This window comes from Ptychodera flava, chromosome 11, assembly GCF_041260155.1.
Source record: "Ptychodera flava strain L36383 chromosome 11, AS_Pfla_20210202, whole genome shotgun sequence".
Lineage (NCBI taxonomy): Eukaryota > Metazoa > Hemichordata > Enteropneusta > Ptychoderidae > Ptychodera > Ptychodera flava.
The window spans coordinates 17,649,434-17,663,043 of NC_091938.1; the positions used below are offsets into that span (position 1 = coordinate 17,649,434).

General features: G+C 38.6%; 1 protein-coding gene and 2 long non-coding RNA genes across 3 annotated transcripts in view; all 3 read right to left on the bottom strand.

Annotated features, from left to right (window-relative positions):
• LOC139143690 (probable serine/threonine-protein kinase pats1) overlaps window positions 1–6,679 on the bottom strand; it is a 54,167-nt gene extending 47,488 nt beyond the window's left edge. Inside the window, exon 1 of the mRNA XM_070714209.1 lies at window positions 5,812–6,679. The gene's annotated coding sequence lies outside the window, so the exon portion shown is untranslated. The remainder of the gene's footprint in view (window positions 1–5,811) is intronic.
• LOC139143694 (uncharacterized) overlaps window positions 1–13,610 on the bottom strand; it is a 231,820-nt gene that overhangs the window by 137,145 nt on the left and 81,065 nt on the right. The gene's annotated exons all lie outside the window — the stretch shown is intronic.
• LOC139143681 (uncharacterized) lies at window positions 2,812–4,311 on the bottom strand. Its single transcript, XR_011554653.1, has 2 exons — window positions 3,690–4,311; window positions 2,812–3,006 (listed from the first exon to the last, which is right to left on the bottom strand). It is a non-coding gene; the product is annotated as an uncharacterized lncRNA (long non-coding RNA).

Sequence of the window (13,610 nt, forward strand, 5' to 3'; positions counted from 1 at the left end):
TGAAATATTGAGACGTAAGGCTGCAACACAATTGGCCATTTTCTCACGAAAGATCCCAGATTTACTCTCTGGACTTCATGACTTCTTTTTCTGATTTTCATCCTGATTTATACTGTGACAAAAACACAATTACAACATTTAGTTTTGTAAAGGATACTATGGTACCATTCACTAGGGAAATATAATCATTAGACAAAGTACATGTTTTCAAGTTTAAGGGTTTATCAAGATTGAAATAGCTTTCCATTAAAGTGTATGCATCTAAACTAAAGACTCAGCGGCCGATGTTCCAAGATCTGATATAGTACGGCCGACTGTGCATGTGGCTGATCAGTCGCGGTCGAAGAAAACACGTACGCAATCGAAATAAACATTGCATTGCTATTCCGATTAACTTAACATATAATCTTTGATCTATTGACATTATTTCTACAATCATTTACTTAACTTCGATTAGTTCACTCACTCAACGCCGTTAATAGACCACGCTCACTCAGTTCAAACTATGATTAGATGTATTATAATCCATTATCCTAATTGAATGACTGATTTCTCAACCTGCCGATGGACGTAATCTGTCTCGAAAGAAAAATGCCCGAATAAAAATTGAAAGAGTTGATCTAGTGAACACCACTGTCCTAATAAAACAGTTCTTTCATCGAAATGAGCGTCCGAACCTCAGAGAAAGTACACTAATACTAATAGGCTAGGTTTCATGAGATACAGTACATAAAAGTTCGCCCGGCGCTTAATCAGTGCTATGTAGGGCTTCCCCATATGTTCTGGCATGTTATGCAGGGACGTCGTCATAATGAGCACAGTTGTTTTCAATGCGTGCTTGTTGTTTTAAACGCAGTGGTGCTTGTCTAGTCGAAGGCAGAAGGTTATTTATATGAATTTTCTATTATTTGCTTTTCAAGTGCTTGTGAACTCCGCTGTGTTCATATGTACAGCGATCACGATCATGAGGACTTTAAACTTGAAGCTGTACAGTGTTATGCCTTATGATATCACAAATAATGTTTACTTCGTTGCGATCAGATTAGTAAAACGTAACCGGCAAATTCTGAGCGGCAAATCGGATTACGGCAGTTTCGACCTCTTTGAGTTTCTCGGTGAATCGTCGCTGGTTTTTCGCTCTCAATTTTACAAAAATTCAATTAAAATAACCGTAGGACATCGTTTAGACGGCTACATACACTCTATGTATTTAAAAAAATTATGCAATGTGTACGATACATTAACTTAATCGCCGTCATGATCAGCGTGCATAGATCTGATATTGTCGCTTTGCGAAGTAGTCACCATCGCAACCCTTGGACCAAGGCAACCGTTTAAACTTTGGTAGTGAATTTTCAATTTGCCTTCTCTGTGACGTCCCGACGCAATTTTTGCTAGCCTGTTTTTGTTCTGTATAGTTCTCGGGGAACACTATTAAATTGTGCTGATGAAGTCCTTTCCTCTAATACTGTAAATGGGTGAGTCATGAAAGAAAGAACAATAAAATAATAAATTGTTGCGTAAAAAAGTTTGAAGTTCTCCAACTTAGGAACCAGTTTAGAGCGGTACTTGCGTACACGTATTCCGAAACAGTTTCATCTCATGAAATATTTTGTCATTCATAAGACTTAACAATCAGCTGGATCAAAAGTAAAGTAAATGGGTCCTAAAAACATGTTTGGATATGCAAACACTTCGGTCGTTTGATACCAAGGACTAGGAGAAATATCCTGTGAAAGATCTTTCACAGGATATTTCTTCTAGTCCTGGGTATAGCCAGGACTAGGAGAAATATCCTGTGAAAGATCTTTCACAGGATATTTCTTCTAGTCCTGGGTATCATCCGAACTAGAACTATAAGTTCTAGAAATACTAGAACTGTTTGATGAATTTATGATTTCTTTTGTTTGCGTCATTTGTTAGCATTTACGTGTGCAATAAATGTAAGGTAGGTATTCAACTAAAGGACATTGTTTGAACCTACGGCTACATTCTGAAAAAGGTTTATGAGAACAAGAATGAGTACTGACTTCAGGAGAGGGAGCGGTTGTGGCAAAGTCTGGAAGCTTGCAGGAGAATGACCCTTATAAACTCACATACTTATTTAAGTTATCCATAAGTCTGTAAATAAGTCTGTATATAAGTTGTTTTTGTGGCAGATACCTACTTGTTTCGTTACAGACTTGTTCCTTTTGTCTATGGCCAAAGTTAGGTCTGTACATACTACTAAGTATGTGTATGCCGAAAAAATGTAAATTAGCTAGGTAGGCATCGGCCATACAGACCTAAAAATTAGCATAACCACTTAACAATACATACTTAAAGCGCGTAAATATAAGCAGGTAAAATTGGTATGTAAAATTTACATATATTAATCAGCATATATAAGCACGTAAAATTGGTATGTAAAATTTACATGTATTAATTAGCATATATACATACTTCTTGACAATAAGTATGTATGTTCTTAAAAATTGGCATACATGATGCCTATATATTCAAGTCTTGATGCATGAAAAAATTGATCATAATTATCATGCTTCTAAACTTGATATACCAGGTCAACAACTGAAAAATGGACAGTGATACCCAAGACAGAGGGCAGCTTCCAGCAGAGTTCATGGGACAGTGTACATAGTAGCCTTCCCAATACTTCCATCCATTACAAATTTACTCGGTTCAGAATCATTTTGTAATGAACTGTAGTGGATAGACTTGCCATGAAAGAAACTAAAAATTAGTCTTACCTCAACATAGGGAACAAGACAGCACAAGAAGCAACAAGACAACACAAGAAGCAGTTCTCTGATGTCAAGTTTGCAAGCTCTTTATTTCATAGTGGAAGGGGAGATTCATGTGAAAAACCCAACAGAAGACGTCTTTATGTCTGCATTTGATTGTTCACATTATCAAAATTTGTTTTTGATGCCATCCTTATACTTTCCGATCTTGTTCTGAAACTTCACATTGGTCTGGTCAGCTTCTTGGCCTTTGCCCATAGATACACTGAGAATAAAAATGATAAATAACAGACAAGGATGTCATTACATGTGGAGAGTGAAATTGCTTGTACTTCGTCGACTATCCTTAATATAAAAATTCATGGAAAGAGCATTCACGTGCTTAAATGAAATTATAATAATTGATATAAAATAATTTACCTTCTGATAAAAACACTCATGACATATCTATAAATTATGTTCGTTGTGATTACCAAATCTTTGCTTTTCAGCCTCATTTTCCCCATTGATTAGTGACACACCATTCCAAACTACTGACCGGTGGTGATTTGGGTTCAGCACATCTCAAACAGAAGAAATGTAAATCAAAAAGTATCCCTTTATAATATTAAAACCAGGTCAAAGTTTAAATAATAAAAATATATGAGTATCTGTTGTATATCATCAATCCGGTCAAAATTTTGAATCAATGAGTAAAAATAACAGATAATAGCCTGGCTCTATTCGTTACTACAACTCACAGAGATAGACAGTGTGAAATAACACTTCACTGTCCATATTGAGGTACCAACCTCCATCATGGTTTAATTTTTGCCAACACCGTCCGTTCGTTTCGTATACTTGAACAGGGTTCGCCAAGAATGACATCAATATAGCGTGACTACAGAAGTGAAAACTGCGAAAATTACAGAGACAACTCGTGGATAAGGCGTATTGGAAATTACTTACCGAATTTTTAAACAATCTCTTCGGTCTCTCCTGCCTCCATGCTTCGATCGAACTATGCATATTGGTTGTGTTCGTGTTCTACGGGACGATATCGCGGTCGATCTCAGAATCGGTCATCCAAGGGCCATCAACGCATCGTAAACGCTGTTTGTTGGTTTTAAATTCATAGCTAACCTGTACATACCCTGAATGATTATGTCCTACGGTAATTTTACGCGAAACTGTGTCAAAATCAGAGCGGAAAGAGGTGACGATTTTCTCTCTCACTCAAAACGTCCTAACGTCCCACCAGTGCATATCAGATTTAATTTGCCGCTTAGGATTTGACCCGTGACCTTTTGGCAACTTGACCAATCATAAAGAAATCTTCACATGATCTACAATAATCTGATCAATCATAAAGAAGTCTTCACATTATCTATGACATCATCAGGCGTGATTCTAAAGTCCTGGGTTCAAAGTCTGACCCATGTGACCCACGCACTCAGCCATCTAGCAACGTGATCGAACACAGCTGTATGCGAGCTCGCGTTTGAAAAGCTAAAACGACAGAAAATCCATTACATGTAAACCTTTACCAGATCATCACAACGCTCTGCAAAAACGTCTCCGACATACAAGTCTCGTGACTTTAATACAAACTTGGCCCGATGATGACTTTCATCGCGCACGTCCGGCGTGAGTCGATGTTGAAACTATGCTTATATATTACGCTGGGATATAGGGCATCATACGTAGTCGTAGCCGTAAGCTTTCAATCTACTCTGTGATCGGACTCGTTGTTCATGTTTGAAAGGGCCCGGTAAGAAAACACAAAAGAACCAGATATACGTTATTTTTGAGTTGCAGTTCTTTGAAAGACTAGGCTTTTAAAGGGAGATATGCACGTGAAATAAGTTCAACCATATTTTACGTCGAGCTCAACGTTCATTTTTCGCAAAGTGTTTTTTGGCAGATCGTCCATGTAGCCGACACGGACACGAACTGTCTGATCGTTTTTTGTCTTTTTTCTGTAGAAACAGTCACGATTTCAATGAGAACTGATCATTCGCAAAACGTACATAAAAAGTCAGTGATTGATTTTCTGTACCGATCAAAGTCAAATGGTGGTTTTTTTCACACAATTTGTTGAACTTCAAAATCAAAATCAACTATCACACATTTCCGAATATGCAGTGTATGCCTATTGTGCAGACTTAAATACGCGACACCGGCCCAAAACAACATAAGTCTGTAGGAAATTAAACGTAATTGTTTATTTTGACCAAGTAGATAACAAAATAAGTTGTTATGCTCTCCGGACGTAAAACAATTAGGTATGTATGATCACAAAATAAATATGTATGAAGTTCCAACCACTTATTTTCCCAAAAATAGGTCGTTTTTGGACGGTACAGACCTAATCACTACACAGTAACTACTTGATAAGTCGTTCAGTTTTCGACGGGGAATGCCATGTTTACAGTGTAGAGGTAGGGGTATGCTGCTTGGGTAGAGACTGCCCTTAAGGTTAGCTTCAATAGCGGTATGTAAACCGTTAATCGCATTTGTGGCAAATGTACCGCAGAAAATATTTGAAAATCTGTGGTTGGATGTTATCATAGATTGGCTCATATTAGTCAAGGTTCGTCTGAGTAATAGTTGTAATCTAACAATTTATCGCAATGAATCGGACTGTATTATAGCAGATCTAGAAACAAACTGATGTGCATTTATATGTCATAGGACACTACACATATGGAAAGTTCATCAAAATTTACATTTGGTTCTGAAGGTAGCTTTTAGCTATGAGGTTTGTAAATTTGGTCTGCTGACTGACGGGCATACATTACAGAGACCCATAGAACGATGCTATTGGCACAAGGGTGGGAAGTAAAGTGTTAAGCTGTTCACTGATAACTTTGCAAAGTTAGCAACGTAATAGAGATTGATACGGCTATAGTTTTAAAATATGACCTAGATTCTGAAAGGGGACCATATTGGTTGCCGTGTATACACGTACAGGAATGAAGGCTTTGTGAGAATTACATGAATGATCGTATGGACTGTATTAATTCTTGACCAGTGCTTCATAAATGCTACCACAAGATTCCCAACATGATCTCATCAGTTAAAACATTACCCTTTATAATCCATTCTGTGATATCTATACTGTAGACATCAGCTCCATCGGTGCTTAAATGCTTTGTTTCGTACGGTTCGTTGAAAAGACTTCTCTTCGTTGATGTCTTCCCTGCACCATATGCACCGACCAACATTACACGTCCTCGAAAAAGCTTTTTGCACATTCCAGGACTTTGAGATGCTTCTTGAAGTCGGTGAAAAAATTTCTGGTTACAAGAAATAATAATCAAGAGTACAGATGCATGAGATACCATATTGCTATGAAAATTATCATGAGGGATTTGCATGCAATGTTAGAAAAAAAACTAAAAGAGAGTGGTGTTAGGATCTGAATCAATAGAAAGTAATTTCATCAAGTTTTTGCAAATGGGTTTGTAGTGGCAAAAACCTGAGAAAAACAACTTTCGATAAAAATGGTTTATATTTTAGGCAGGTAATATGCTATAGCATATTGACGAGATAGCTTATTTAGAAGTTCTGTTTTGATTGCCGAGCTGCGATATGTATATTTGATGAATGCAAAATTCCCACAAAATCACTTCATATTAGGAAACTTTTAAAAAACAAACAATTGATATGTACTTCATTTTTCGTCTCAAGGCTATGCGACCGCACGAAAAAACAAATTCTTATTCCATAACGTCAATGTATATTGATCACGTGAATAGTACCATGGACGAAAACGACAAATCTCCGCGCTGTGTAAAAATCCCGCGCTGTAAAAAAAATATCTCCGCGCTGTGTAAAAGCTCCGCGCTGTTTGAAATTTATCTCCGCGCTGTATGAAAATATATCGGCCCTGTCGGAAATTTTCCGCGCTGTTTAAAATCCGGCACGCTGTTTGAAATTTCTCTCAACTGTTTGAAATTTCTCCGTACTGTTTCAATTTTTCTCTACTGTTCTTTCACTGCAGCTTAATACTTCTGGTATCAACCCTCGAGTCGTTTTCTAACGACACTCCTCATGGTCTATAAAACGAGGAACGAAAACAAATCCTTTTTACAAAATCATAGCTTTGGCGAATATGTGAAGGAGTAAGCATTCCGTCGATATCCTGACAGACAACCTAAAAATCCGGTGTGTGTTAATTCAAACACACTTTGCCCACATCGCTCAAACAGTTAAAAGGTTTAACGATAGCGGTTTAAACAACGGAACTGTGCGCTTTGTTTTTGCTTAACTTGTCTTCAATTTCTGCCAAAACTTATCGTATCAATACAAGATGCAATCTGTCATCTAATCGGTACTACAATCTACCAACTAAAAAGATTGCTGAGCAATACAAAAACCCTGTCCAGCAATGAAAATCAAAAATGAGAAAGCTGCCATAACTATCAAAGTCGATTACATAAACCAATACTCTCCTAGAACCAAACTGAATAAAAGGCCGTTTGCAGCAAATATTGTTAACTGAAAACTTGGAATGCTAAAAGCAGAGAAATAAGATGATGTATTTCTCGAAAACGCCCTTCACAAATGCTTTTCAAACACAGAAAACAGGCACCAATATCGACCCAAAATCTATTACAAAGTCCATGAAAAATTGACACAAAACCAACAGCGCGGAGAATTTTCGTTTTCGTCCACGGTAGAATAGTCATAGTATCATTGGTCAGTTGTGAAACGATAAAATATATCATGGATCCCTCTATTCGATGTCTATAGGTTCCATCACATAGACGATATGCGAATAATTACTTTCTTTTATAACTTCGTTCAGGTTGAAATATTGTCAATAAATACCAATCATTAACTACGTTACCCTATCTTAACGGCCAGGCAAGTCAGTCAGTTAGATTTTAACAAAAAATGAACATTGTAGGCAAGTTCGCGTGCCGTCGTTTTTCTTTTAACTTAACCGCAGTCCATCTGTGACTTAACGGTTTCCAGATTAGTCAAGACTATCTCAAGAGCGTAAGTAGATTACGTTAATTCCACCCGGAGGAGTGTGCATGCGTCGGTCTTTTTCCGCGTTATCAGTAGAAGTATGTCGCTCGGGTATGTTGTGGCTACCTTATTAGCCGTCGATAGTGAAAGCATGGTCCACTTAAACGAAATATCAAACATACAGTCGGGAAGGAGAGAAGAATTAAAATTGTCAGTTAAAATCCAACCTTAAAACTCCAGTTTCCAAGTCGTTTACAAAAGGCTTGAACTGAAAGTGGTCGTAAGCACGCACTGTAATTTACGCAGAACTCATTCAACACTGGACTGAGCTTCGAACAATAGCTAGTGATACATCTTGCGCACAACTGAGAGGCTGCTTATTGTAGTTTACATTATATTCACCGCCGAAAACAAAAACGTACATTCGTTTCCGATAAAAGTTACGTGACCCAATGCCAAGTATGGTCTGACATTCAAATCTGATCCCGCCTCATCAAATTAGGCCTACTGCCAAAAAATGACGTCTTTTCTGTTAACGTTTTCTATGTTTGTCGCGGGTTTGTCGGCACCTAATGAGGTCTAATATTCAATATGATCCCACTACGAACTAATTGCGACTGAAAATAAAATGTTTGATAATCTTTTATATGTCTGCAAATGCCAATTGAAGTCCAGCATCAAAAATTGTTCCCGCTTACGTAGCGGTTTCAAGTATCCAGTGAAGATTACGTTCCTGCACGTCACCCCAACTTTCTATTTTCTTCTTGTAAAATGTTTGCAACGTCTTTTTGTTTCAACAGTAGGTCAAGCAACATTCCTCTAAGTAGAAATTAGAAATATGCCAATAGTTCGAACTTTTACAGCAAGAAAATCGCGCCGGTGTCTGCTTTGCCCGGTTGTGAAACGTAATGCATTGTAAATTCTATGCGGGTAACGTATGTGAAATTTTGCTAAATTACATTAGAATGATGCCGTGATTTACAATATAAACACAATGTTGACCTAGCATTTGGTTTTCAATCTGTACTGGAACTAATCATAGAGCAGACAAATAGTATAGTTTGTCTCGACCTTCTTTTATTGGCGGACTGCTCAAGAAATTAGTCGAAGTCAACCTCGAAAAGTATGCGATAATTCACAGTACAAATTCATGTCAGTATAGTTTTTGAATGATTGCGATTCAATTGTAATTAGGTAATCATACACGTGTACAATAAATTTAAAAAATCAAAATAGAAAAATAATGGAATAATTTCCCTGAACGTGAAAACAATTAAACAACCACGAACGTGTTTTTTTCGAATCCACGACTGCTTTTTCCTGTGAATGAACTCAATCATGCTGAGAAACAGCGCGCTGCTGGTCTTCTATTGTCGTTAAAATATTATAATATCTAAAGCCTCAAAACTTCACTCAATGACATAGCCTATTGTAAAAGGATTCGAGTGAGAGATATCTTTTTCCTTTATTCTGTGGATCAGGTGGTCTTCCATTCCTATTCTCTAACCCAATCCATTCCCACACCCTCCATAACTTTTACTCTCCATACCTCAAAATCCTAATTCTCCAAAAATGATACACGATGCCTTGAAGTATGTATAACTCTTTCTTATAAATCCCTTTGATATGTTGAAAGTCTATACACAACGAATCTATACACAACGAGATAACCAGTGGAGGATTTTTAGTCTAGTATTATTAACTGTAACCAGCTTGATCCATATATTGAATTCGATTGTAAGATTCACTTGCAATAATCACGTCTGAAACTCTATACGCAGGACAATTTGAATGGTGAAGCTCAATAGGTGCCCTACAGGACCAGTGGGAAGTTATTGATTTCTTTTGCCAGGTTGCGCCTGTCCGGGGGTGCCCAACACAATATCCAGCTATAATTTCCACAAGAAGTTCGTACTCCCATTGCTGAGCATTTATTGAGATATCAATTATGCTATTTACAGCCATTATACAGAGCGAAAATATAATCTACAATGGCTGAGGCACCCCCGGACAGGACCATGCGAAAGGCAGGCCGCCTAAAAGGCGAGGGCACTGCAGGAAGGCCCCCCTGTCCAAGAGTACCACAGTGATAGCCAGCTGGTTGGCTTAGAAAGCACAAGTATTACTGAGCTAACGAGTTTTCGATTCAGTGTGGTTGTTTGCACATATACTCAAATCGCAGTTCGTGACATGTACTAAAAAATAGAATATACTTTTTTTCAATTTTACACATTTCCACGTTACACCTTAATAACAATTTACCCATTTCCAGTTGGTTTTATTTTTCCACTTTATTTTCCATATCATTTTGTTACAACTTCATTTTTCAAATATCTGCAATTCTATTAGATCGCATGCCTCAAACCATATCCTCATTTGGCATTTCCTTTCAATGTGGCCTTCCTCTCCATAGCCACAGCATTTCGTATTTTATTGCTTGTATGTGCGTCGCTGGTGATCGGTATGGTGATCGCGAGTGACCTCGAATATTATTCAGAAACTTCCCCACTTGAACTTTTATTTCTTCCCGCTCTTTGAAATCTAGCAAAAGTGATATAAACGTCCGCATCTATTCTGAACTCGTTTTTCTCAAATTTTAAAAGACGTGACTGTCCATGAGCGTTGAAACAATCTATGATTTGCTCCAGTGGCTCTATCACCTAGAAGAGTTGAGGATTTGAAATCTCGATGCGAGTCTGTGCCAGGTCACTAAGTGTTGGAGCGCCACGCGCCCATCCCATATTTGCGGAGTCTACGTCCCTGCAGTGCAGCAGTTTGTCGACCTTGCTTCGCAAATGTACTTGTGCATCTCCTACAAGAAACTGCAAACAGATGGAAAAAATCTCTTTATAAATTGGCCCCAAATGCAAGTCATATATGCAATGCGAAACAGTGTATCTCTGCACTACTCGTACATAGTCACGTTTTACTTGAACAAACTACAGCCACCTCGATGCGGCGAGTCACATGCCTTCATTCATTCTTTTGCACCTCTACGAGCCAGGTGTCGCACACCATACACAATCTTACTCGTACCGCTGCTTACATATCTCCGTAGCCTCCTCGCTAAAATCATCTATCAGTATATATCGAGCCTAAGCGCTCGTCCAAACCCTTTCAAACATAAGAAGCAGAGACAAGATAGATAGAAGAGAGAGAGAGACAGATAGAGAGAGAGAGAGAGAGAGAGAGAGAGAGAGAGAGAGAGAGAGAATCAAAGTACAGGGCTGACCAACATCACAACTCTTTCACAATAGCCAAATAGTCTAACAGCTGTGCTTGCGCCCGCAGTAGAGGCAACATACAAAAAACTTTGCACATAAGACATTTGGCATTGCACATAGAAATTTCAATTACAAGGGCTCACCTGAGTTGCACAATATTTTGCTGTAAAGGTACCGTTGGCACACTCGGAGAAGGCGGAGTCCCCACCGCTGATGTAGCGGAGTTTGTAGCTGTAATACCCTTAGTTGCTTCAGCTGCAGACGGGCTGATATGGGCTGACGCAAGAGATGTGCTACACTGCATGGTTTGCGGAGTAGAAGTGTGACTGTTGTTCTGCATCGCCGACGTTATCAAGAGAGACTGAGAACTATTGTCTTGGACTATTTTATATCTATTTTATGAATATTCATTACATGCGTAGTGATATCAGTCAGTGATTCGGCTCGTACTAGTAGTTCAACAGACCGTCACAACGGAAGAACGATGTACTCTCGTTCAACATATATATCAGAAAACGCGAAATTCAACTGTTTGACTGAAGTTCACGTATTTCATTACTTATACAAAACTCGACCGTCGCGATTTAGAGAATGACGCATTCCGTTATCAGCGTGGTCACAGTTTCATATCTGTTTTACTTACTCGCTGAGCCAAAACAAGTCGCTTTTATACCCCGGGCTGTTAGAATTGTTGGAGTTTTGTGTCAGAATCGATTTATTTTAGTTTTCGCCAACTGCTACCTTAGCCTCTATCTTGTGTTAGGAAATCTTTTCAGATACCAGATATTGTATGACGAAAGGTTCTAATCTGCGCAACACAACAGTGTTTGTACTGCACTAAAGCTGCTCTGAGGTAGGAAACCGTGTTCAAGGTGGACTGTGGTCGTGCAAAAACATGCAGTTGACACACACTTGAAGTGTCGGGTTCTGATACCGTGGAAGACGCAAAAAAGCTAGGATGCAAGAACAATTGACTCGGTCACCTCGCTCAGCACTCGTGCTCAGAAACTTTCACCTTGGCAGTACGGAACTTAAAACTAAAACCTAGCGTACGCAACATGGCGTCTAAATGAACTTCACGGCTTTGTCGCCATGGACGATATAGTTAATTTATTGTCATGTGTCTCTCTCTCCGGACAGGAAGCTGAAAACGCGTTGACGATTTCGCAACCAAAAGACAGGATGTCATCGGACTTCGCAGGCACAATCACATCATTTTTACAAAAATATATGCGCAGCCGGCCATTTCTTCGGATGATAATAAGATTTTTAACTGGTACACTGCAGTGTACAGTTATAACGCTAATTTGTATTTGAGGATTATCCGCAGATTTAAGTCGGAGTGACAGTTGTGTAAATAAAACCTAATGCTTACGCCGCGAACTGGCCGTGTCAGTGTTCATTTTCTTCCAATTTTCGCGTCATGTATTATTTCATTCATACCACAAATTCAGACAACTATGTAAAAAGACCTGAACTTCATTCCGGACTGGGAATTTCCACCGAAAATGTGAGCGAACCGGATTTTTAGCTGATTTTGTGCGACTCCATGGGTAGCATGTGCATTTCTGCGATTTACTGCGTTCCAGTTTTGGCAATGTATCGCACCTTCTGGAGAGTGTAATGTGACGCCCCGCTGAAGGATTAGCCTTATCTTTGCACAGGTTGTAGTTAGTGACTGTTTCTGAGACGCAGCTCATTGGCATCAAAATTACTGAGACAAGGATACACAACAAAAGACTCGTTAGGACTTTCAAAAAGTTCTACGGTCGATATGACGACATTGTGGCCAAATATGACACCTCGGTCACTCAAATGATTAACGACAGCATTCCCGGCTTTGACTTATTACAGTGATTCATATCCTGTATCTTTTCATACAATATTTAGACAATTTTGGGACCAATCCTGACGGGTGTAGCTTGCTAGCAGGGTACGCTTACCCATTCCGGACACCTGGTACCACAACTAACTATCAGTGGTTCAGGATAGTCCTACTTCAATTTGTAAATCACAATTGTCCCATGGACCTGGTAATATATTACCTTGAATGGAAATGATTATTGGAACAGTTTAATGTCATATTTCTACAAAAATTCTGTCCCAGAATTCCGATAATAGTCCAAAAAACAAAAGATAGAGTGACAAACGTGGGCAAAAGCTTTAATTTATTCAAAACCCTCCACTTCTCACTTCCAAGGCTAATCATGCAAAAACAAAGCTGAGTATGAAAAATCCAAGACATGTTTTTTTAACACCTTACCATGCTATGGATTGCAGTAAACGGCTCACCAATGGCCATCAACCCCTCGTACTTAAACTTTTTTAAGTGAAAAAAGTCAAAAACACACATTTTTGAGCAAAACAAACACACGCACACAGGTTTTGAAATATTCTTACAATTTTCGTAATTTTTAATTTTCGAGCTACCTAAATATATATTCACGTCGGGTTAAAGATTATTTTGATAGTGAAAAATCAGGTCAAGATAAGTGCCTGCGAAGCTGGGGCTCTCCCTTAAAAAAGATGTTGAGCATGTTTATCAAATGAACCATATGGGATTCCCGGTTTGCAATTTTTAGCCAAATTCGACGCCTATATATTTCTTATCGCTGCTAGTTAAATGTCGGGAAAATGGGTTGCACCTGATCAACTGGATTAGTGGTCACCGTAACCTATAATGATA